This window comes from Bos indicus, chromosome 15 (genome assembly GCF_029378745.1).
Source record: "Bos indicus isolate NIAB-ARS_2022 breed Sahiwal x Tharparkar chromosome 15, NIAB-ARS_B.indTharparkar_mat_pri_1.0, whole genome shotgun sequence".
In the NCBI taxonomy this organism is placed as follows: Eukaryota; Metazoa; Chordata; class Mammalia; order Artiodactyla; family Bovidae; genus Bos; species Bos indicus.
This window is the reverse complement of record NC_091774.1, coordinates 6,350,841-6,364,563: the sequence shown is the minus strand read 5'-3', so window position 1 is coordinate 6,364,563 and position 13,723 is coordinate 6,350,841.

Genomic DNA, 13,723 nt, shown 5'->3' with positions numbered 1-13,723 from the left:
TTTCATTTTAGCTGTCCTAATAGATGCAGTGATATATCACTGTGGTCTTGTTAGACAGGAAGGCAGCCAAAAGCAATGAGAGGCAGCCCCTTCAGCTAAACATCCAATGGTTGCCTAATCCCACCAAGCAATTCACCAGGCCCACTCCAAATATGCCCCTCAGTACTCCAAAATAGTCAGGGGGCTAGAAACATTCCCCATTGGCCCACTGGTGGGACTTCCCTACTCTAGAACATGCGCGCATCTCACATTATCAGGCACTCAGATAACCTTTGGTGCCACCGGACGCATTCAGTTCAGTTCAGTTGCTCAGTCATGTCGACTCTGAGATCCCATGGACTTCAGCCTCCCTGTCCATCAACAACTCCCGGAGCTTGCTCAAACTCATGCCCATTGAGTCAGTGATGCCATCTAACCATCTCATCCTCTGTCGCCCCCTTCTCCTCCTGCTCTCAATCTTTCCCAGCATCAGGGTCTTTTCCAGTGAGTCAGTTCTTTGCATCAGGTGGCCAAAGCATTGGAATTTCAGCTTCAGCATCAGTCCTTCCAATGAATATTCAGGACTGATCTCCTTTAGGATGGACTGGTTTGATCTCCTTGTAGTCCAAGGGACTCTTCTCCAACACCACAGTTCAAAAGCATCAGTTCTTCAGCGCTCAGCTTTCTTTATGGTCCAACTCTCACATCCATACATAACTACTCAAAAAACCATGGCTTTGATTAGACGGACCTTTGTTGGCAAAGTAATCTCTCTTCTTTTTAATACTCCAGGCCAGAATACTGGAGTGGATAGCCTTTCCCTTCTCCAGGGGATCTTCCTAACTCAGGGATCAAACCCAGGTCTCCCGCAGTGCAGGTGGATTCTTTACCAGCTGAGGCACAAGGGAAGCCCATTGGGCTCATTAACTGTTTATAAATATTCCATGAATACATGCATCGAATTATAACAGACTGAATTATGGGAAGGATATGCATGGTAGACCACCTTCTTATATAATCTGCAACTGTCAATGAAGATTGCCATTCAACAACCCCTGGATTATGCAAATGACTTTGCCTTAAAAACTCTGTACCCCAGCCCTCCTGGGCCATTACATCACTTGGCCTGACCAACCTCTATCTTGAGGTGTTCTTTCTGTTCTTTCTTATCTTCAATAAATTTTCTTGCATTGGGTATATATTCCCCTTTGTGTCCTACCAAGAACCAAGACTTCCCTGGTGGCTCAGACAGTAAAGCGTCTGCCTACAGTATGGGAGACCTGGGTTCAATCCTTGGGTTGGGAAGATTTCCTGGAGAAGGCAATGGCACCCCACTCCAGTACTCTTGCCTGGAAAATCCCATGGATGGAGGAGCCTGGTAGGCTGTAGTCCATGGGGTCGTGAAGAGTCGGGCACCACAGCGATTTCACTTTCACTTTTCACTTTCATGCATTGGAGAAGGAAATGGCAGCCCACTCCAGTATTCTTGCCTGGAGAATCCCAGGGACAGAGGAACCTAGTGGGCTGCCGTCTATGGGGTAGCACAGAGTTGGACATGACTGAAGCGACTTAGCAGCAGCAACTGGTCTGTTTATATTTTCCATTTCTTCCTGGTTCAATCTTGGGATATTATACATTGCTAGGAATTTGTCCATTTCTTCTAGTTTGTCCATTTTATTGGCATATGGTTATTCTTAGTAATTGTTTGTGATTCTTCTTATTTCTGTGGTGTTGGTTGTAATTTCTTCCTTTTCATTGCTAATTTTGATTCCAAGAGGATCTTATCTTCATTTCTTGTGTCTGGATAAATGTTACCAATTTTTATCTTTCTTTTATTGGAAAACCAGGTCTTAGTTTCATTGGTCTTTTCTATTATAGTTTAGTCACTATTTCATTTATTTCTGCTCTGGGCTTTATGATTTCTTTCCTTCTACTAACTTTGGGTTTTGTTTGTTCTTCTTTCTCTAGTTGCTTTAGGCACAAGATTATGTTTATTTTAGATTTTTGTTTATTTGAGATTTTTCTTGTTTCATGAGGTAGGCTTGTATTGCTATAAACTTCCCTCTTAGAACTTCTTTTTCTCTATCCCATAGAGTTTGTAAAGTTGAGCTTTTGTTTTCAATTGCCTTCAGGTATTTTTAAAATTTGTTCTTTGATTTCAGCAGTGAACCGTAAGTTTAGTCTCCAAGTGCTTCTATATTTTGCAGTTTTTTTTTCCCCCAAGTAGTTGGTTTCTAGTCTCATAGCATTGTGATTGGAAAAGATCCTTAATATGACTTCAGGTTTTTAAAATTTATTCAGACTTGATGAGTGGCCTAGCATCTGATTATCCTGGAGAATATTCCAGGTGCACTTGAAAAGAATATGTATTGGGCTGTTCTTGGATGGAATGTCCTTTATGTATCTGTTAAGTTCCTTTGGTCTAATGTGTCCCTCAGGCCAGTGATTCCTTATTGATTTTCTGTCTGGATGAACTTTCCAATGATGTAAGTGGGGTGTTAGTCTTCAACTATTATTGTGTTACTGTCAATTTCTCCTTTTGTGTCTGTTAATATTTACTTTATGTATTTAGGAACTCCTTTGTTTGGTGCATATATATTTTAAATTGTTGTATCTTCTTCTTAGATTGATCCTTTGATAAATTTGTAATGTTTTTGTCTCTTATTGCAGTCTTTATTTTAAAGTCTATTTTGTTGGATATGTCTTGCTATCCTAGCTTTCTTTCTATTTCAATTTGCAAAAGATATCTTAACCCATCCTCTTTTAATCTGTGTGAATCTTTAGGTCTGAAGTGAGTCTACTGTAGGCATCATATGTATGAGTCTTTTTTTTATATCCATCCAACCATCCTATGTTTGTTATGGAGTGCTTTTCCATTTAAATTTAAAGTAATTATTAAGATGTATATTCTTATTTCCATTTTTGTTAATTGGGGGCTGTTTTCTAGTTCTTTTTGGTCATTCAGTTTTTGTTTTCTTCCTTTGTTATTTGATGACTATCTTTAGTGTTGTGTTCAGATTCCTTTTTGTGTACGTATATGTGTACCTATTATAGATTTTGATTATGAATGATTATTTTAAGTTCCTGATCTTCAGTTTCAAGCACATTTTGACATTTTTGCCTCCCTTCACCCCAATTACTTTATTGACATCACAGTTTACATTGTTTTTTGTGTATATCTTTTAGTTATTTATTGTGGATGTAGCTAATTTTACTACTTTTGTCTTTAACATTCTGACTAACTTTGTACATGGCTGATTTACCATTTTTACTATATAGTTGCCTATATCAATGAGCTTTTTATTTTGTAATTTTCATGTTTCTAGTAGTGGCCTTTTCTTTTTCACTTAGATAAGTTTGTTTAACATTTCTTGTCAAGCTAGTTTGGTGGAGTGGAACCCTTTAAGCTGTTGCTTGTCTGTAAATCTGTGATCTCTTCCATCAAATCTGAATGAAAGCCTTGCTGAAAAGAATACTCCTGGTTGTAGGTTTTTTCTTTCATCACATTAAATATATTGTGCCACTTTTTTCTGGCCTCAGGATTTCTTCAGAAAAGTCAGCTCTTAGCCTTATGAAAGTTTCCTTTTTCATAACTTATTGCTTTTCCCTTGCTACTTTTAATAATCTCTCTTTAATTTTTGGCATTTAAAATATAGTGTATCTTGTCTTCAATGTCTTAAACTATGTCTTCAAATATTCTATGCCTCTTTCTCACTCTTTCCTTCTGGGACCCCTATAATGCAAATGCTATAATTTTAAAAGTTACTCTTTATTGTCTCAGAGGTCTTTTAAATGGTCCTCATTTGTCTTAATTATTTTTTCACTTTTCTGTTTAATATCAGTGATTTCCATTACTCTGTCTTCTAGCTCAGTGATTCATTATTCTGTATAATCTAATCTATTTATTCTGTCTAGTGTAATTTTTATGTCATTTATTGTATTCTGCATCTCTGGTTCTTCTTCTAACTTCTCTGTTCTGTTCATCCATTCTTCTCTCAAGTTCTTTGGTCATCTCTATGGTCATTACTTTGACCTCTTTATTGGGTAGGTCACTTATTTCCACTTCATTTAGTTCTTCTCCTGGGATTTTATCTTGTTCTTCCATTTGGAACATGTTCCTCTGTTGCTTCATTTTGCCTGATTTGCTAATCTTATTTCTGTGTATTTGGTAGATTGGTTAGATTTCTCAATCTTGGAGAAGTGGCCTTTGGTATGAGACATCCTATGCATCCCAGAAATGCACTCCTTCTGGTCACCAGAACTATATGTTCTAAGGGTGCCCCCTATGTGAACTCTGAATCTTTCTGTTGTAGAGGGCTGACTACTATGTTAAGTCTGGTAGGCACCATTGGCCCCTGGCCTGAGGAGGCTGCTGGCTGGTGGTAGGTGGGGCCTCATCATAAGGCAGCTGACTATAGAAACCTGGGGTCTCAGGCTGGTGATGGTCCGCTGGTGGGTAGGGCTGGGTTCTGGGGTGGGTGGCTGCAGGGTCAGGTATCTCAGTTCTAGTGTTGGCCTGCTGGTAGGTGGGGCTGGTTCCTGACACTGCTGGCTGTGGGCTCTAGGGTGTTCCAAAGCTGGTATTGGCCCACTGGCAAGTACAGCTGGATCCTGGGGTGGTTTGCTGAGGGGTGCAAGTTGTCTGAGATCTGGTGCCACCAAGTTGGTGGCTCGAGCCATTTCTTGAGGTCTCTGGCTGCACGGCCCTGATTTTGTGCCTGATGGTGGATAGGGGCTAGTTCTTTATATGGCTGGCTGTGGGGTCCAGGGTATTCTGAATGTGGCTTGTTTCTTTGTCATCTTCAGAGGGCCTTTCATGGGGCAAAGGTTTTTAATTTTGATAAAGTCCTTAGATATCTTTTAATATCAATGGTATGTTATATTTTAGTCTTTTTACTGGTTGCATTGTATTCAGTTTTAACGATGTATAGTAATGTATTTAATTGGTCCTTTATTCATATTGATATTTCTAACAATTTACTAAAAGCAGGGCCACAGTGATTTTCTGGGGAAACTCAACCTTGTGTATATGTGCACATACACACGTATGTATCAGTTCAGTTCAGTTCAGTCACTCAGTCATGTCCAACTCTTTGCGACCCCATGAATCACAGCACGCCAGGCCTCCCTGTCCATCACCAACTCCTGGAGTTTACTCAAACTCATGTCCATCGAGTTGGTGATGTCATCCAGCCATCTCATCCTCTGGCATACCCTTTTCCTCCTGCCCCCAATCCCTCCCAGCATCAGGGTCTTTTCCAATGAGTCAACTCTTCGCATGAGGTGGCCAAAGTATTGGAGTTTCAGCTTTAACATCAGTCCTTCCAATGAACACCCAGGACTGATCTCCTTTAGGATGGACTGGTTGGACCTCCTTGCAGTCCGAGGGACTCTCAAGAGTCTTCTCCAACACCACAGTTCAAAAGCATCAATTCTTTGGTGCTCAGCTTTCTTCACAGTCCAACTCTCACATCCATACATGACCACTGGAAAAACCATAGCCTTGACTAGATGAACCTTTGTTGGCAAAGTAATGTCTCTGCTTTTGAATATACTATCTAGGTTGGTCATAACTTTCCTTCCAAGGAGTAAGCGTCTTTTAATTTCATGGCTGCAATCACCATCTGTAGTGATTTTGGAGCCCCCAAAAATAAAGTCTGACACTGTTTCCACTGTTTCCTCATCTATTTGCCATGAAGTGATAGGACCAGATGCCATGACCTTAGTTTTCTGAATTTTGAGTTTTAAGCCAACTTTTTCACTCTCTTCTTTCACTTTCATCAAGAGGCTTTTTAGTTCCTCTTCACTTTCTGCCATAAGGGTGGTATCATCTGCATATCTGAGGTTATTGATATTTCTCCCGGCAATCTTGAATCCAGCTTGTGCTTCCTCCAGCCCAACATTTCTCATGATGTACTCTGCATGTAAGTTAAATAAGCAGGGTGACAATATACATCCTTGACATACTCCTTTTCCTATTTGGAACCAGTCTGTTGTTCCATGTCCAGTTCTAACTGTTGCTTCCTGACCTGCATATAAACGTCTATTTCTGCTTCATTGACTATGCTAAAGCCTTTGACTGTGTGGATCACAATAAATTGTGGAAAATTCTTCAAGAGATGGGCATACCAGACCACCTGACCTGCCTCTTGAGAAACCTATATGCAGGTCAGGAAGCAACAGTTAGAACTGGACATGGAACACATAAGTATATATGCAAATATATCCTTAGGATAAATTTCTGGACATGGTCTTCACTGAATCATAAGCTATATGTATTTTAATTGCCCATCAACTACATTGCAACAGTTTACATCTCTACCAGCAGGATGTGGTAATGGTTTTTATCCTATACTCTCATTAACTCCCATCAACAATGTTTCACATTAAAAAGCAGACAAATAACTTTGATGATCTTAGAGGTAAAATGCATATTACCTCTAAGATCATCAAAGTTATTTGTATCTATATAGACACATGTATATCTCCATTACTTTTTATATTATTTCAACTATGAGTGATATTGAGCATAGATTCATATGTAAGCCTTCCTTCTATTGACCTTGAACTGTTCCTCTCATTTGACAATTTGAGTTTCTAAGTTGATAGTCATTTTCTTAGTGAAGAAATTTCAACATTAAAAAGGGAAACAATCCTTTTCCATATGCAAACATTTTTCCTGTTTTGCCCTGATTATAGTACTTTTTACCTTAGAGAAATTTAGATTTTTGTCATATTTTTCAGTTTTTTTTCTATTATGGTTTTGGATTTGCAACTTATGTAGAAAGGAAAAAAAAGTTTTAAAAAATTCTCCCATGTTTTCTTTCAGGATTTTGACATTTGTGATATAATCTATAATACCAGTTCAGATGGGATAGATTCAAATGCTTTTCAAAGAATCTCAGGCTGTACTCAAGGCTATTTTGCATCTCATTGTACCCTACTCCCTCAGTGATTCAAATGCCCATTAACATTAGAGAAGCACTGGAGTAGATTGTATATGTTTGTATTTTTCCCTTTACTAAACAGTGGTCAGACCCTGCAGAATAGATGAAACAGCACATTTTTTAGATCAAACAGTTTTCACTAGGAGACACATGGAGACTTTTAAATAGTCAAGATTCAAAGAATTAAGCTCAGCAAATTGTAAAAACCAGACTTGACCTATTGGGTCCACTCAACTATGAGAGTTGAAAGAGCTTAAGACAGAGGTTAAGAGAGAGCTAATTCAGGTCTATGCCTTGTTCTGTAATCTTGTTTCATTCTCTTCTAGTCAGTGGTGTTTGAATGTTGTCAATGGCTCAACCCCGTATTTTCTAATAACTCTGCAGAAGTTTGTGGAACCTGATTGATTTCTATTAACCCCTAGAAATCGAGTTTTGACTTTCCCTGATGGAATCACCCTACTTAGTAATGGCTCACTCCAAAATCCAGCTAGCTGGGGTGATTGGTTAGTGCTGCCTGGACTGCCCTGAAAAGTGAAAGTAAAGTGAAAGTCACTTACTTGTGTCTGACTCTTTGTGAACCCATGGACCATACAGTCCATGGAATTCTCCAGGCCGGAATACTGGAGGGGGTAGCCTTTCCTTTCTCCAGGGGATCTTCCCAACCCAGGGATCAAACCCAGGTCTCCCGCACTGCAGACAGATTTTTTATTAGCTGAGCCACAAAGCCCTGGGCTGTCACAAACACTGGAGTTGTATTACTTCACCCTCTCCTTTTTGTCACAGCTGTCTTTAATCACTCACTGTTGCTGCTGCTGCTGCTGCTAAGTCACTTCAGTCATGTCCGACTCTGTGCGACCCCATAGACGGCAGCCCACCAGGCTCTGCCATCCCTGGGATTCTCCAGTCAAGAACACTGGAGTGGGTTGCCATTTCCTTCTCCAATGCAGGAGAGTGAAAAGTGAAAGTGAAGTCGCTCAGTCCTATCTGACTCTTCACGACCCCATGGACTGCAGCCTACCAGGCTCCTCCGTCCATGGGATTTTCCAAGCAAGAGTACTGGAGTGGGTTGCCATTGCTTTCTCTGACAGTGACTGCAGCTATAAAATTAAAAGACACTCACTCCTTGGAAGAAAAGCTATGACAAACCTAGGCAGTGTATTAAAAAGCAGAGACATTACTTTGCCGACAAAAGTTTGTATAGTCAAAGCTATGCTTTTTCCAGTAGTCATGTATGGATGTGAGAGTTGGACCATAAAGAAGCCTGAGTACTGAAGAACTGATGCTTTCAAATTGTGGTTTTTGGAGAAGACTTTTGAGAGTCGCTTGGGCACCAAGGAGATCAAATCAGCCCATCCTAAAGGAAACCAACCCTCAATATTCATTGGAAGGACTGATACTGAAGCTGAAGCTCCAATACTTTGGCCACCTGATGAAAAGAACTGACTCCTTGGAAAAGACCCTTATGCTGGGAAAGACTGAAGGTGGGAGGAGAAGGGGATGACAGAGGACGAGATGGTTGGATAGCATCACCGACTCGATGGACATGAATTTGAGCAAGTTTTGGGAATTGGTGATGGACAGGGAAGCCTGGCGTGCTGCATCCATGGAGTGGCAAAGAGTCAAACAGGACTGAGGAACTAAACAACAACAACATATAGATCCAGATCCAAGCACAGTTGAGGGATGGGGTTTTCTACCTGTCTTCCTTGGTTGTGCTTTCTGTCCTCTCAGACTTGCACCATTGCAGCCACAATGAGTTAGGAGGGCCAAAAAAGCAGGAGCGGTGCTGATGGGGGCAGGGCACACTATAGTGATTTCAAAGTGGCCTTTCTGGACCAACCATATCAACATCACCTAATGAATCCTTAAGTCTAAAGTGGGGCCTAACAATCTGTAGTTTAGAAACCTTCCAGTTAATTAAAAAAAATGTGTTTATTTATTTATTTTTGGCTGTGATAGGTCTTCATTGCTGCACACAGGCATTCTCTAGTTGTGGTGAGTGGAGGATACGCTCTAGGTGCAGTGTGTGAGCATCTCATTTTGGCAGCTTCTCTTGTTGCAGAGCATGGGCTCTAGGCTTGTGGGCTTTAGTGACTGTGTCACATGGGCATAAGATTTTGGTGAAGGTGGAGATCAATGCAATCAAGGCTTACTTTACGAAAGGTTTTCTAATAGTCACCAGGCTGATGATGTCAACATGAAAGCTTTTTGAGATATGAGGAGATGAAAGGACTGGGATCGTGAAATCAGTTCCTAAAAATATCTAAAGACCTGTTCCCCAGTTTCTCTGGAGCACAGAATGCCTCACTCTCCACCCTGAACTGCCTTCAGGGCATGTTGAGGGTCAACAGCTGCAGCAGCACAGGATTCAGTCTCTGCAGAAGCAGATGGCAAATGCTCTTGGCAAATGCCAATTTGTAGTTGATAGTCATTTGGGAGCTTCTCAGAAATGTGCAGTCTCAAGCCTCACTCTCCTGAGATTCTAATGTAATTGGTCTGGGAGAAAGGAGCCTAATTATTAGTAAATAAAAAAGCTCCTCAAATGATTCTAATTGTGCATTGGCATTGCTTTGGACCAAATGTTTATATCCCCTCAAAATTCATATGTTGAAATCCTATTAATAATACCTAGTGTAATGGTATTTGGACATGGGGCTTTGGGGAGATAAGCAGGGTTAGATTAAGTCATAAGGGTGGGGCCCTGATGATGAAATTAGTGCCCTTATAAAAAGAGGAGGAGGCAGGAGATCTCCCTCTCTCTCTCTCCCTGCTTATACACACCAAGAAGGATATAACATGCCATGTGAGGACATAACCAAGAAGAGATCTCTCACCAAGAAGTCCACCATGCTGGCACTCTGATCTTCCAGCCACTAGAACTGTGAGAAATTCATGTTTAGGCCGCCCAGTTTATGGTATTTTGTTACAGCAGTCAAACTGACTGAGGAATGCCTCTAGAATTAAGAATTACTGCTCTAAGGAAGAAATTGTTAAGTGTATTTTATGTTTTTTGGGGGGAGAAAAGGTAGTCCCTTCCACACAGATATTAGAAGATTTAAATGATTTTCCTTTGCAGATTTACTGGAGCTCAGTTTGAAGAGCTCAGTTATCACAGCTTTTTCTCAAAAGGGGTAGGTTTCAGAGTTTCAGCACTAGATGATGACTCCAGCCCAGGTGTTATAAATAGCTCAACATCATTCAATGAAAATTTCAGGTTCCCATAAGGGAATGAAGCAAAGAACTAAGATCTAGCTACTACCCATGGCCACGAAAAATCAAAATGAGGAATAAGAAAAGGAGGATCTGGCAGTCTAACTCCAACTCCAACCCAGCCCAGGATCACTGGCCCAGAGGCAGCAACCAAGGAGAAAGGTGGGCAGGTTCCACCATGAGAAGTGACGGGACTCAGTCTGGCCTCTGCCTGAGGCCCGGCTGAGTTTAGCCAGCAGAGAGGCCAGCTCAGGGGAGAGGGGGAGGCAATATTTGGAGAGTGTTAGGACTGTCCCTGCCAACTGGATGACCATCAGGATTGACCTGCAGCTTCCTCAATAAACATCAGCATCTTGTTCATTCAGGTTAACTAACTGGCTGTCTGTATATGTGACATCTTTAGAAAGCTGCAGCTCTGTGGGTTTGTGAACAGCTGTTTCCACTTAAGGCTGCTTCCACTCTTATAACACTTAGGGTGACTGGCATTTATGTTTTGGGGTGTTAAAATTTAAATTTCCTGAATATTTGTATTCTTTGGATGATGCAAGGCAGTGAGTTGGATTTTAATATTTCCTAAACCACCACTGAGACCTCAGGAAGGCTTATTTCTCATGGAATAAATGCAGGGAACATGAAGGCCTAAACAAGATCATAACAGTATGACTACAAGATTGTTTATTCCAACCCAATACATATTCCTTGAGGCCTCTTAGGTATTAGACATTATATTAAATATAAAACTTCCTAAGGCATGGTCTTACATTTAGGAAAAGAGTCAGTAAAGACTAAAACAATATTAACAACAACATACAAGAAGTTGGAGAAGCAAAGAATATTATACAGAAAAGAGTTATAGTAAAAAGAACACAGAACCACAAGCCAGGGTATCTAATATGAATTCCATCTTTGTTATCATCTTAGTATGTATCTTAACTTTTTTTCTGCATTAAATGGACTAATTACCACCATTTTCTTTTCTATCTCCCAAGGTCATCTTGAGAACCAAATAAGGTCATGGATGTGAAATAATTAGTGAAATACAGAATTTCAATCATCATATTGTCATACTTTGCTTAGGCAGTTCTGTATAAATCACTTGCAAGTCAATATTTTAGTTATTTTTTAATTACTATAAAATAAGGGAGTTCCTGGCCAAGAGGCTGATGAGTTGAGACTTCTGAGTTTTCCAGAGCCTCTTTGATAACTGCATTCAGCAGGAGTGTTTTCATGGAAGGATGCAGGCACCACTGGGTCCAGTAACCATCACCTGGGTTATTGCCTTTGGTTGCTTGGTGTGTTGTAGGATTGCTTAACAGGGAAGGTACTGTGTTCTTTCCTTTTCCTTTACACATATTGAGAAAATAAACCACAGCAATCATGAAATCAGAACTTTGGTGAAACATATTACAGAAGAACCAGGAAACATGCTACAATGGAGCCTGCTGGGTGCAGCTGCAGGCTGGGGAGTGAACAGAAGAATCAGGTTCTCATAGGTAAATAACAAATGTGTGCAAGGAAATTATGTATTGTTTTGTTTTGAGTGGTGGTGAGTACTGGACATAATAGAGTGTTAAAACATTCATATTCCATGAGAACATTGAAAATGAGACTTTATGAGGCAGAATTTGGATTTTGACATTTATCATATGACCTTGGATAAGAAAAATAAAATAATCTTAAATCCCACTTCTTTATTTATAAAGTGCAATAGGAGTTTTAGGATTTTTTAGGATTGTTACAAGGATAAATGAGATTCCATAAAATAACTAGTATTATTTAATATTGTTTAATACATGGTCATTATTACTATGATTATTTAAAGAGTCCTCATAAGCTTGCATGGACTTCCCTGGTGGCTCAGACGGTAAAGCATCTGTCTACAATGTGGGAGACCCGGGTTCGATCCCTGGGTCAGGAAGGTCCCTGGAGAAGGAAATGGCAATCCACTCCAGTACTCTTGCCTGGAAAATCTCATGGACAGAGGAGCCTGGTAGGCTACAGTCCATGGGGTCGCAAAGAGTCAGACATGACTGAGCGATCTTCACCGTAACTGTATAAGCTTGCAGATAACCTATTTTTAACAGTGAAGATAAGTGCTTAAAAAACTTATTTTCCATCTGAGTATCTGCTTCAAATAAGTTAGGTGCTCCATTCTGATATGTGTTGAGGAAGATGCTTTCCTGATTTGAATAACTGAGGTGGAAAACGATCAAATGAATTTTTAAAGACATATTGCCTCTAATCTTAAACTCCTGCATTGATTCTTTTTGTGATTTCTTAAAACAAGTTCCATTCTTATAGAAAAAGAAAAAAATTTCAGTGTTTATAATGCTTGCTAAAATAAAGTCATAAGAGCCCACTGGAAACTGAGCTTGCAGGCCACTTAGCAAGGAGAAGTACAGTTCTCCTCCACCACAGATAATAGGTCTCTTCTCAGGATGGCATGGTGGCAGTTTCCTCATTTTATAGATTTTTCCAACCTGATAAAAATGTATTACATGTATGTGTGTATATGCATGCTCAGTCATGTCTGACTCTTTGTGACTCCATGGACTGTGGCCTGCCAGGCTCCTCTGTCCCGGATTTCCCAGGCAAGAATACTGGAGTGGGTTGCCATTTCCTTCTCCAGGAGATCTTCCCCACCCAGGGAACAAACCCGTGTATCCTGTGTCTCCTGCACTGGCCAGTGGATTCTTTTACCACCGAGCCACCTGGGAAGCTCTTATTAGCTGTACATCTAAAATATAATGATGACATATATTGTTGGCATGAACTTGATGCACACCCCACAGGAAGAATGTGACCAGGTAAATAAATAAAACTGCTGTGGGGATCAAAATGCACAACACAGTTTATCTTTATCTTTAACCTGTCAATGACTAGGGATCAGTTCTCGATTTCTTTTTTATCTGAGTGACCCCATCCAATCCTGTGTCTCTACACTGTATCCCCCAGATGGACCTCTCCCTCACCCATGCTCAGGCTCCCTTCCCAATTTCAGGTCTGTGTATCCAACTGGCAACTGGACACACTGATTTTCTCCTCAGAGTTGTTCCTCCCCAAGACTTGGTCACGTTAGTGAGTACACACTCCAGTCTTCCAGTTGTTCAGAAACAAAGTTGGGTTACACCCGACTCCTCTCTTCACATCACACCATTCACCCCCAGTCAGCTAGCAAGTTCCCCGGTCCTATTTTCATAGTACACCCTCAGGCTTCCCGCTGCTAACCACCACCATCTGTGGTGGCAGATAGACACCTCCTGTTTCTCTCTTTTGCTCCTACAGTTTATTGTCCTCAGAGTAGCCTGTGATTCTTTTAAACGCAAGTCAAGTGATGTTTCTCCTCTTAAACCTCTGGACTCTAAAGCCTGTACAAAGGCCCACAAGACCGTCCACCACCTGTCGTCCCTGCCGCTTCCCTAACTTCATCTCCGTCCCCCCCTGCACCCTTAGCCCAATTTCCCCAGGTCTTGGGAGCTCACCGGTCTGCAGCTGAGCCTCGGGCCCTTGCCCCCGCGGTTCCTCCTGGGCGCCATGTCACCCAGGTTGGGTTGCTTGCTCATTTCCTGCAGATGTCGGATCAGCTC